Here is a 14,003-nt window from a genome sequence, read left to right as displayed (position 1 = left end):
GCGTTAACTAAACAGACACAATAAATAAAATAGTCAAAATATGGGTACATCAGTCATCATCGTAAAACAATTTTAAAAGAAACAATTTAACAGAACACAAATCATCTATCTACAAACACATGTAAAATACATTGATTTGTGTGTCTGACGTCAGAAAATTTTATACGTCACATAAATTTGTCGTTCAATGTGCATAAAAACAATTTTAAAATTTACATAGGCAATGTTAGCATATAGGGTTAAACAATCAAAAGTATGTAAGAATAAATTTCAGAAACAGACCGAGATTGAAAATAGTCCAAAAGCTATATATAGAATTTATAAGAATCCACAAATAGTTAATTCCACTACGCGAGGAATGATTTTGACGTTTATGGTTCTACGTATTTTGTAATTCATACTGAATAGAAATATATCGTAATGGCATAAACTAGAACAATATCATACTGACGAGATCTTTTAAGGTACAGAGTCACGTTATAAGAACCAAAGAAATACAAAAAATCGCATATACAAAGCACGCCACCAAAAAATGAAAGACAATACAAACACATAGACGAGATGTATAAGTACCGAGCCACGTCAAACGGATATCACATAAAACCATTCAACAGTAAAAGTAATATTAATAATAGAACAAGGACAAATGAAAGCACTATAAAACACGTTGTTAAGATGATAAACAACACCAGTACGCAGAATCTATACATCAAGACCATCGTGTATTATTTGTGAAATTGATACGGAATATTTATCAACAAGGTCTTGGTACCTTCCGATGAATTTTTTAGAAAAAGGACGAGACGTTCTTTGACATACCCTTGGTTCATCAACTTTCCACTCAGACATTGCTGACGTTTTACACAGTCTGAGTAGGAACTGCAAGCTCTTGAATATCGAATAACTTGGGAAATATATATCCCATATGCAGGTGAAGTTGGTATATTGCTACTAAGGTGAGGGAAATTTATAAAATAAAATTTTTAAAATGATATAAATAAAATACTAGAATTTGTGTCAAATCGGTGAACATGAATTTTACAGCTAGAGTGCCCCTTTAAGGTTTGAGATTTGGTCTAGTTGATTAAGGCATAAAAAAATGAGTATGTCTTAAGCTGCCAACTGAATTCAAAACCACTTCTTGGCATAAAATTGGCCATACATTTTTTTAGTTGGATCTGATTAAGTACTACATATATTTGATCTAATCAGTCCCAAAAGTAGTGCACCTCACTGTAATACCTTATTGAGAAGTACAGGTGCATTTTTTTTTATTTGTATTTTTTTATCTTAAGAATTTAAGTCACTTGATAAGGGGGGCCCTCTGATAACTGTGTTCCAAGGGCCCAATATGTATTAGTGGTATTCTTTATTATTTGAAAGTTTCTTTGACAATTGTTTGTCGTCTCGTCTCGTGTCGTGTCGTTTCTTTTTTGCGTTTTTCTTTGTTTTCTTATCATGTTGTCTGTCGTCTGTCCTTTTTAATTGTTTTTTAACTACCTTCTTAATAATGTCATCATACGTTCAGCTATGAAAGACACGCTACAAATTTATATAACAGATAGCGAACATTACAATGTCTATAAACAATAGTTAAGCTCATATTAAGTTTCCTGGTTTTTTTTTTTGTAGCAACTGCAAATATCATCTGCAAATCACCTGCATATACAATCTAGGGCACCATCACAATTTTTACACCTTGAGCACAATAAATCTTGAATGAAGCAATTAAGACTACAATTAAGTACCAGTTTGTATCAGAAAGGAGAAGGTGCCCTCACGAAATATGTATAATCGCATCCAGGAGAGTCGTAAAAGTTGTGAAACCTTCGGCATAATTTATCTTTTTAATTTACTTATTCAAATTTCAATAATATCAAATACAGACAAAGTTATGAGATTATAATGATGTCTTATATAGAATGCATTTGTCGATTGTCATCCGATACACTTAAAAAAAGTGAAACGCCTTTTAGTAAAACATACCCATCTTAATGGGAACTATAAACACTTAAAAAACATCAACACACTTTATGTTGATAATGATAGGCATAAAACACAGGTTTTGTATCTATAAGGATATGTGGCAAAGGAAGTGGAAGTACACAACTATGGATCAAAAGATTGCTTTCAATATGAGGAAAACCCTTGCCGTATGATATTCAACTAACTGAGGACCTGGCATGACAAAAAATGAATTAATTCGTAATATAAAAAGTAAAATAACAAAAACACTGAACTTCAAGGAAAACGTAAATTCACAAAATTACTGAACTCCGAGGAAAATTCAAAATGGAAAGACCCTCATCAAATGGCAAAATCAACCGCTCAAACACATCACACGAATGGATAACAACTATCATATTCCTGACTTGGTATAGGCATTTTTATGAGGAAAATGGTGGATTAAACCTGGTTTAAAGCTAGCTAAACCTCTCACTTGTATGACAGTTGCAACAAATTCCATTATATTGACAACGATGTGTGAACAAAACAAACAGACATTATAGGTAAAATGTCAAAAATAGGGGTACATCAGTCACCATTGTGTTAAAATCTTTATCACTATTTAAACAACCAAATGCGTAACAAAGCAAGCACAAAATGGCATACAGGCCACGCAAATAAGCAACAATTAAAGACAAATTAATAATGTACAAATAGTACAATTCCACAATGACGGGATGTAAAGGTACAGAGCCACGTCATATATATGTATCAAAGAAACATAAAAAGGCATATAGACAAAGCACTTTAGCTAAAATGCAAGATAAGAATACAGAAATGTTTAAAATAGCACAATAACGGGATGTATAAGTACAGAACCACGTCATATGTATCAAAGAAACACCAAAAAGGTATATTGACAAAGCACATTGGCAAAAATGAAAGACAAGAATACGAGAAATATCATAGAACAATAACACAATGACGGGATGTACAAGTAACTAGCCACGTCAAATGGATATCAATAAAAACAGACAAAACAGAAAAAGTAATGTACCCAGAATATATAATTCAAGACCACCTTGTACTAGTAATATTTGTGAAGTTGATACGGACTATTTATCAACAAGATCTTGGTACCTTCCGATGGATTTTTTTTTTAGAAAAATGACAAGACGTTCTTAGACACTCCCTTTGTTCATCAACTTTCTGCTCAGACACTGGTGACGTTTAACAAAGTCTGAGCAGGAGCTACAAGCTCTTGAATACTGAATTATTAAGGAAACGATATCTAATGTGCTGGTGAATTTGGTATATTGCTTTAGTGAGGTGTGAGAAATTGAAATTTCAAAATTAAAATCGACGAGTTTGTCATAGATTTTGGTATTGAAATGACCATGTCAAATTAACATGGTTTACATGTTACTTGTGTACTAAATATTATTTGTTTTTACGTTTCTCTGTGCTGAGTGATTTAGCGTTTGTTTGTACCGTATTCTTGTTACATTGTTTTGTCATTTTAGAGATATTTTTTAACATTGCCATGTAAGCAAAATGTTTGGCTATAGATAAAGGCAACAGTAGTATACCGCTGTTCGAAATTCATGTATCGATTGAGAGAAACAAAACCAAATCCGGGATAAAAACTAAAACTGAACGAAACACATCAAATATATGAGGAGAACCACGACACAACAGAAACACATCACTAAAAACTAAAATGCAGCATACTCAGAAACGAACTGTTATATAACAATGGCCGTTTTCCTGAATAAGTACAGGACATTTTAAGAAAAAAATGGTGGGCTGAACCTGGTTTTGTGGCTAGCCAAAACTCCCGCTTTTATGGCAATGTTAATTATAACTTTTAAACGACAACATTACATGACAGGACTACAATACAAATAAATGGGCGAACATACAGGACAGAGAAACACACTAATAAAAGCTATCCAAAGATACCAGACTAATAATTAAAATATGCCAGATGAGCTTTTCGTCTATATAAGAACCATAAAACCAGGTTCAACCCACCATTTATTCTAAAAAAAATGTCCTGTATCAAGTCAGGAATAATTATGGCAGTTGTTATCAAAAGTCCGTTTATGTGTATGTTTGCGTTTGTTTTTGTTGTTCTGTTGTTTTCCTCTTAAAGTTAATGTGTTCCCTCGGTTTAAGTTTTTATACCGGATAAATTATCAACTAAAAGAGATGGAACCTTATTTATATGGCCGAAAATAAAGTTAAACAAGGATAATGCTAGCCCATTTCCATTCTTCTGAAAAGATCATGTATGAAGCCTGTTTTAATTGCTTTAAAGTAGCAAGTAGGCGTTTATCATTATGACAGTTGGTTCCCATAGAATGATGCTATTTATCAAAAAAAACAAATGTCGTATGTATCGAATTCGTTGACATTTTGCAAGACAGGCTTAAGAAGAGACGGAGAAGATATAAAGGAGACAATTGAAAATCATAAGTGAAATTCAAAATATTAGAAAGACGAAAAGACAACTAACATTAACAAAACATGTTAAAGTAAAAACAAAGGTTGAGCGACACAAACCCCACCAAAGATCGAGGCCGAACTCAGGTGCCCCGGAAAGGTCAGCAATTCCTGCTCCTTGTATTGCCCCGGTCGTGCTACTCATGCAAATTAAATCCGATGATACGTATAATTCGATAATAACACAATTGGGGATATAGGACGGCATTGTGTAAACGAAAAATGGAACATATCCGTGGTCCTTTGTAACAAAAATATAACGGTCAACCACATCATGAAGTCGTCCGTAAAACATTCGAATGGATGACTTCATCTTTTCCACGAAGCCATGATCAAGGAAATCATTATTGGAAACGAAAGCCCTGTATGATGAAAGTTGATATACAGTGTGTGTGTATAAAGCGAAAAAAATATGTAGAATAAAATTATACCGTAATACAGTTGAAAATTTTCTTAGAAATGCAACTATTCACATACTATTATAAGCTTTGCCAACATTCTGTTAGTACACACTTTTTCACAAAATCAAATCGTGATAGCAATGCTTAATACTTATTAGTCAATCATTTCTACATAATGAAATGCCTGTACCAAATATGAAAGTTGTTGTCCATTCGTTTGATGTGTTTGAGCTTTTGATTTTGCCATTTGAATACGGACTTTCCGTTTTGAATTTTCTCGGAATTTAGTATTTTTGAGATTAATCAGTTTGGACGGTATAAAAAATGAGCAAAACACTTGTCAGGTAATGACCTTGAAGAACTCTGACAACAGTGTTTGTAAGTAGAACCTATTATATTATTCAGACAAGACCGACAAAAATACCTGTCATTTGGTCTGGTTCGATTTTTTTTCAGAAACACAATTAAATATTAGGATCATTAAACATGTAAAATCTACAAATGTTCACACATAAATTAAATCTGACCCTAATGTAAAATCAATTTTGGTGAATGAAAAGATATAAATATTGAGTTTTCTAAATGGGTAGAAATATTCTTATAGAATTTATCACAACATTAAGATCTTGCTAAGCGTTTACATTGTATTCTGCTTATTGGACATTATAGAAATACTAATTTTTTTCCAATAAGGTCGTCATTCATCATCATACTCAATTAATTTATGTGTGTAATATGTGGGTGGGAAATCATGAGTAGTATGTTATTTATTAGAACAAAATTAACCTTTTATTGCTGAGAAACCACGTTTTGACAAAAAAAAAATTGAATGATTGATTTTTAATGTGAGAAGTCTTTTTAAGCAAACTTATATCACTTACAACTGAAAACTACAGAAGTTTTTTCTTGAAGACAGTTTGCCATATTGTTTGCTTTATACTATAGTGAGAGAATTAAAATCGTTATTTCTAAAGTTCCTAATTAAATACAAAAAAGTCATACATGCTAGATTTAGTTATAAAGTGATGTCCTGCTGTGATAAGGTAAGGTCGAAAGTTCCGAAGGTGCAACGATGGGAACATAAAAAGCTGAGGCCAGAAGCAACTTGAGTCAACTTTGGTGCTTAGTTTACTCTGAAAATAAACTGGTATTTTCTGATATTATATTTTAAATACATGTACAACTGTCAATGATATGAGACCGAATGCATTCAATGTATATACAAGAATAATTTTATTCTTTTCCCTAGAGTAAAAAATATCAAAGAGATTCTATTTGATAAATTCTCATTTCAGCTTATCAACTTTTTAAAAATGAAACCCGTTTTTATATTAATTTTTGTAATAACTTCTATACGATATCGCTGTTAACTCGATGAAAAGACTAAAAGCTCATGAATGCATTATTATTTAATTACCAAAAACCTGTAACTGCTGATAAATTATACCATTACATTGTAATTCCTTAATAAGTTATGTCTATTACTCTAGACTACACCAGGGGCCGTATGCATAAAACATCTTAACTTAAGTATTCCTTAAACTTAGATTTCACTAAGTATTTCCCTAGTTAAGTAAAATTCTTAAGCGGTATGCATAAACTTACTTAAGTCTTCACTTAACTAAGGAATACTTAAATCGGAACCTTTCTCTAATTACCGTATGATATATACTAGCCCATCACATGTACTCATCCATGTAAAAGTTTATTATGATTATTTAAATTTATTGATCAATGCATGCTTTTATTCTAAAGAGCTGGGGTTAAATTGATACAGGTATGTAAAACAATTCAATAGAACGTAGCATAGTATGATGAAGAACAATTGGCGCATATATAAGACAACGGTTTTTTAAGGTTGATGTTTCGACGGATGAGCATTGGAAGAAAAATATTTCGCTAATCCGACTTTCCTCTACTTAATCTTTAATCATCTTTTAACGGGTCTAATATTTTCTGGATAAAACAATATGTTTTAAACTCTAACAAAACATGATTAAGGTTTCAGTGGCGTAGCACAAGACTAAGGGTAGTCTTTTGTGGATAGTTGTCTTATTGGCAATCATACCACATCTTCTTTTTTATATTGTAAGCAAATCATTAATTTACAGAACACTTTTTTCAATAAAATGTTTACTAATAGTTCAGCTTATTACATGCACTGACGTCTCCTTTTCCAGACCCCTTGCTTATATTTGCTTATGGTTTGAAAAACATCTATTGTGATGTGAAATTTACATTTTTATCACTTCCTTTTTACAACAACAAAAAAAGGGGGAGGAGGGTAGAATTTTTTTCCAGGAATCCATATACAAACTAGGGCATTTTTTAAAATTCCTACAATCTTTACTAAAACAAATTATTACAGTAAGTATATTCTCAACATCTTAACGTACTTAGCAATATTTTCGAAACCGCAATATATGTCATTGAATTTATAATGGAATATAAAAAAAAAAATTGATACGAGTAAGGTATCATTAATACCTTATATGATCTTATATAAATTTCGAATTCCATGGGTTTGTAGCAGTGGGGACGTCTGACTGCCATAACAGTGATTCCATTAACAATCCCCCCTCCCCTTTATGAAAGAAATCCACCTCTGGGTAGATCTTAAAACTTTTTGATTTTGTCCCTGTAAGTGAAAGAAATTTAGGGTATGCCCTACATCTTTAAAATAACACTAAATTGAAAATTCAAATGAACCCCCCCCCCCCACCAAAAAAAAAAACAAAAAAAAAAAACCACACACATGATATAAAAAATGTAGTTGTGCATGCCCTCTCTTCATTCCCTAATTCTGTTTTAACATAGGTTACAAATGATACCCACGCGGTGTAAAAATTAAAAAAACGTGCACGTACAGAGTAAACAAAAGAAAAATAGAACCATGAATTACACGAGTATAAAAACTGAGTACTTTTCAGTATACACACGAGATATGGGAATAGTGTATAACTACCCACTGTTATCTCTTAATTTGTTGATTATACGTGCTTTGAAGAAAATTACGATGATCGTTAATATTTAGCAACAAATAGACGAATAATTAATATGTTATTACTGATACAGTTATTAATCAATTGTATTGTAGGTAACCTATTAATGTTTTGCAAAAAATGCATACTTTCGATCGATTTTAAACTATTTTTGCAAATTTAAGGAAGCTCTATAGGTACCTTAGACTTAAGTGTTATCTTAGGCGATTCCTTAGTATAAGGAGTTGTATGCATACCACTTAAGTTTTGTGGGCGTGACTTAAAACAACTAAGATTTTACTTAGGAATTACTTAGTTTAAGATTTTTTATGCATACCACCTAGATAAAAAGGGCGGAGTTTCCTTAACTTAAGTGTTAACTAAGGAAAATCTTAACTTAAGTAGCTTTATGCATACGGGCCCAGGTCACTGGGGATATAGAAATATATCACATTCTCCCTTCAGATACTCTTTGGAGGGGCTATAGGCGGCCTGAGCACTCAATTCTAACCTCATTCAAAATACCCTAATTTCCCGATTGTGGTTCAAATTTTCCTCCCTTGCATTACTCTTTTTCTGGAAATGCAAGACTAATTGGAAAGTTGACCAAAAGGAAGAACAATCAATCATCTTATATGTTCTAGGATCTCGTTAGTTTGTGTGTGTGTGTTTGTTTGCTTCTTTGTTAAAATATTGTAAATCACGAGTTACACGAGAAAACACATCCCTCCTTTTTAAATATCAAGCCACACAAGAAAAACGCATCCCTTCTTTTTATCTTCGTATCTTTTTCATGATTATTCAACATTTTTTTTTTAATTTTACAAATATTTAAATATAATGCACGCTAATGCGCTAATGCTTTTTTTGATTCCGGAATCAACTTCTCCGTTCTGTCACAATCTTTCCTACTCATCTATCACTTTTGTCGTGACAATTTATCTCGTCATGGCCTTTACACGCTATGGTGCAAATATCTCACTTTCGGATAAGCATGGTTAACGGTGTAAAACTGGACACGTGCCTACTGTCAACACTTGTATTCATATTTACATCTCATTATGATCTCACCTGTAGCAAGGAACATTATCACGTCTTTTGTGCAAATGAAAAATTAAATTGTCCAGATTTTAAGACCTTGTGGCGGTACTTACAGTGTAAAGGCGATAGTGATCATTTGATTAATGTCTTTGTGAGGCCTTTCAAAGGACAAACAAGAAATTGAAAGTAATATTCTCCCGTTTTGCGTATTTTGGAGTGATATGATTATGTAATGAAGTGATTTTAAACACATTTGAATGCACCTGCGAGTGCATTATCAATGATTTACAAGCTTTTTAATGTGCTCTTCTAATGAGGTACCCCAATTTAAAATTTTAAATATATGACCGGGGCATCTAATCATATTGCGGCAAGATTGTCGCAAAATGTGATGGATTTTATCTATTAAATTGTTTGCCGCTTCACGCCACACAAAATCACCTTAAATCAAATTTTGTCAAAACTCGGTCGGGGATATCATTTCTTAACGCTTTCGTGTTGAAAAAGTTTTAAGTGGGCATTTTTTATTGTCTTTTAACATCTGCCCTTAGACAACGTATTGTAATTATAGATTTGAATTGATTGTCAAACAAACACAATACGGTGACAAGAAAAAAGAATGAATAGAAAAATATAATGATATTGGTTATTAAGTTTTTCGGGATACAGTGTAAATGTGGTCTCGAGAACATCTTCATTCATCAAAAGACGCCGGCTTTAGAGAGATATTATGTTGACCCAAGTACTTAAAAATAAAATAATGATGTCTAATCCTTTTTAGCTTGTTTTCTTATGAAAAAGGTTTTGTTCTTTAGGAGTGCATCGTAAACATTGTATTTCTCTATCCTATTGACTGATGAGGGGATGATGATGGCGGTGGTTACTTCTGATGGTTATTAGTTAGACCATTGACTTTATAAATGTCATTACACAATAAATTTATCGGTCACAGAATCACTTAAAGATGCTGCTTGCTGTCTGACATCATTAGAGGTTCAGATGTTACAAGCAGCAAATAACATAAATATAGAATAAATTATACATTATATTATTACAATATTAAAATAATAGGATAATTTATAGATAAGAATCGGGAACAAATAAATTCGCGTAGTTTTTCAATGGTCAGACATTTTATTATAAAAAAACTCATGCGAGATCATGTCTTTTTGATGTCACACGTAAGAAAATAAAATTTGTCTTCGGTTAATATTAAATTCGATTATTTGATTGATAGCGTTTTTAAACAGTCCAATAGATCAGAAAGGATCTACCGAGACCATGATATACATGAAAATGGAAACAAAAAGTGGAATATATTTTGACTACCACATGAAATAAATGGAATGTTTGGCCAAACAATTTAGCCTCAGCATCGTACCCTTAAAGTTTAATCTCACAGAATAATTTGGAACGTTTTTTTATTGCTAGAGACGCGATATACCCCCTGTCCATTTATCTGAAACAACCGTTACATGTTTAATACAATCTGGTCGATAAATGTTACACAAAATTTAAAAAAACAAACCAAGAATCACTGAGATGTGGACCCAAAGAGATAAACTTAATTCACCACTGGCTTGATAATGATTGTTTGTGAAATCTCAACATGAAATTATCATACTTTTTCTTTAATTCAAAAGACAAAATCAAAAACGATAAAAATCTTCAATTAAAAATGACAGTTTACAAACAATACGTGCGTATGAATTATATTAGACACAACTGGAACTTTTCTCTTGAAGAAAAGAAAACGTGGCTTGAAATAAAGTGCACATTATTTGCATCTTTGCATTGACTATATCTCCATTGTTTGGTAGAATCAACAGTGATTATGCAACAAAGAATGGGCCAATTACTCAGGTAAATTGATTCCATTTAACTGTTTAAAGAAACGGTTGTAATCTGATTTTTTATCAATAATTTCCAATTATGAAATCTTTTCTTGACCTTAAAACAAACATCTTGGAAACGAAAGCGTTAGTAATAGGAGCATGTTCAAACTAAATTTTAATTATTTTTTCGCTATCCGCCTTGAGACGCAAGTCTCAATTTGCTAATTGAAAATATTTTTTTTTTATCGAGCGTTTTGAGTGTACTATTTCATCTTTATTGACATCAGATGGGAGAAACTTTTCTCTTGGTACGGAAATATTTCAGCGAATAATTGACTTTTTTACATTGACAAATAATGTCAAAGAGTCTTTAACGCATAAAGTTAACATCCCTACAGCATAATGCAAACAGTTTGTTTGGTGGTAATAAAAAAATATCTGCAATGCAAGGAAAGCATGTGCATGATGCAAGTTAAAGAAAAGACAAAGAAAATGTTTGATCATAAAGAAGATAGAGAGGGAGCGCACTGCCGAAAAGATCCAGTCTTTTTAAAAGGAAAACAAATGTAAATGCATACAGAAACTAAGGCAACAGTATCTAAAAGTTCGCTCTTAACACTATTATTATATACCCATGAAAATTTAAAACTTATACTATTATCGTTTCGTTAAAACCATAATTTGTCAGTGATGTGCTAGAAACGGACGATAGTGTAATTAGTGTTTGAATGTTTTATATTCAGAACGATTGATTTCTTCTAAGAATTCCATATTTATTGTCCAATATCCTTTCTGGTTTTATTTAACAAAGTTGACTACGTCTTCAATACAAAAAGAGGTTTTAGAAAACAGTTTTTATGAAATAAGACCATTATAAATCATGCTTTTCAGTATCGTGGAACCAAGAAAGGCTTTGAAAAGATCTATTCAAATTTTGCATTTGTCGCTTAAGTAGAAGAAAAGTATTTCCTTTGTACGCTCTTGAAATAGAAATTGCCTATTGAAGGAGAAAATGTCGATTTATTACCTGTTTTGTTCACATATGAATGCAAAACGAAACAAACTGAAACCTGTATTGGTAATAAAGAAACACATTAGCAAGAGATGTGCGAAAAACTGTAAAGATTATTAAGTCGTAAGAACTAATTGACGCTCACATGATTATTAATCCAAGTATTGCATTGTTTTCTAACAGGTAAATTCATCTTGAAATTGAAGCTTTCGTCAGATATTCAAAAGTACAACACAGAAAGTGACTCAAACGTGAGGATAAAACATCTGAACGACTAAATTAGTCATTGAATATACAACAGCATTCTTCAAAGATTAAACATTTCAGAATTTTGGAATGCATCTGCTGCTAAAAGTCCACTTATAAATTGTTTTCTTGAAATTAAAGTTAAAAAAACAAATTTAACGAATACAATGTAAAGTTTCTACAATAAATATGTTAAGGTGCAATTAGAACAGCTTGGAACAATATGGCTTTTGATATCTTTCAGAAAGTTTACATTTTAATTTATGGGATTTGTGACGTTATTAATTAAGCAATAATAGCAAACGTAAAATAGTTTTGTGCAAATCTTCCCAAATACCACAGGCAAAATAACTGTAAAACTTTAATACTTAAGAGAATGTTTAATGAATTAGGAAGAAATGTTGTGCTTACCATCAATTCTTTTGAAAAAATTCATGCTCAAGTGACTTAAGAATGTACTCATCTGAGGAGCCAAACATTTCTAGAATTAAACTTTCAAGTTTTCTTAATCTGATTTTTGGGTTTATATGACTGTAAACAAAAAATTGGTGAAGAAAAATCATATGGTGGTGCACTGTTTTTTGCTAACACCGTTTTAAAGTACCCAATTTTGATGATTTTCCCATTTTTCATCAATTTTTACCCATTTTGGGGCTATTATCATGAAACAAATCACAGATAGAATACAAAGTTGTATTGAGCAATGCAACTGCTTACGGAATAACAGGTGATGTGCAGTTAGCCAATCAGAATAAAGTATTATAATGAAACATACATCTTATGTAATTATTAAGAACACTTAACAATCAAAAGAATGAAAATCAAATATATATTTAGAATTCAAAAGTTGGAAACACCACTGAAATACAAGCCAAGACGACAATGTGATACATGTACATGTATAGAAATTAACATACAGTTTCCTTCGTCATTGAGTATTTTGACAGATGTTTTCTGAAAAATAAACCAATGTAACAACAATATCGGTGATCAATTTATCCCTCTTTATCACTTTTATATAAGAATCGTGATAAAGAAAGAACTATCATATGTTTCTTTTAATTCACAAAAGATAATTAAGGTAGGTATAATACCTGTTATTATCACCCGTAGGAAGTGTGAATGGTTTAAAGAAAAGCGAGCCTTCAGACTAATAAGAGATTAAAGTAATTGTATTTTCCACCTTGTTAATAAGCGTATATTACTTTTCTTGCGTCAAACGGGTTGTCAATAGATACACGAAACAATAAGTCTTATTTTGTACTTCTTAAATGTTTCTGATAGGCGTGGCTGGAATCAGGTAGGAAGCCAAAACATCTCATAGACACGAAACCATTACTGAGAACTTGAGTTCAATCCCGGGTTTTGATGGAATACATATTGCTCAATCTTTACTTTTCTGTTCGGTTCTTTTTTTTGTTACTTTCGTTTGTTTTTTTCATCTTTTTTTGTTGCTCATTGCTCAATCTTTGCTTTTCTGTGCGATGCTTTGTTGACTATGTTTGTTTTTTCATCTTTTTTTGTTACCAATTGTGTTGTCATCTTTCTGTTGGTCATGGTGTTGTCAGATCTTTGTTAATCATTGTTTTTTCAGGATTTTATTAGCCATTGTGTTGTCAGTTTTCTGTTAGTCATGCAGCCAGTTTTTTGTTATTCAAAATTTTGTCAGTTTTATGTTAGGCATGGTGTTGTCAGGTTTTGTCAGCCATTGTGTTGTCAGGTTTTTGTTAGTCAAAATGTTGTACGTTTTCTGTTAGTCATGGTGTTGTCAGTTTTCAGTTGTCATGATGTTCTCAGTTTTCTGTTGTCATGATGTTCTCAGTTTTCTGTCAGTCATAGTGTTGTCAGTTTTCTGTAAGTCATGGTGCTGTTAGTTTTATTTAAGTGAAAGTGTTGTCATTTTTCTGTTAGTCATGATGTTCTCAGTTTTCTGTTGTCATGATGTTCTTAGTTTTCTGTCAGTCATAGTGTTGTCAGTTTTCTGTAAGTCATGGTGCTGTTAGTTTTATTTTAGTGATAGTGTTGTCATTTTTCT

This window comes from Mytilus galloprovincialis, chromosome 3 (genome assembly GCF_965363235.1).
Source record: "Mytilus galloprovincialis chromosome 3, xbMytGall1.hap1.1, whole genome shotgun sequence".
Lineage (NCBI taxonomy): Eukaryota > Metazoa > Mollusca > Bivalvia > Mytilida > Mytilidae > Mytilus > Mytilus galloprovincialis.
Note: the sequence above shows the minus strand (reverse complement) of the source record.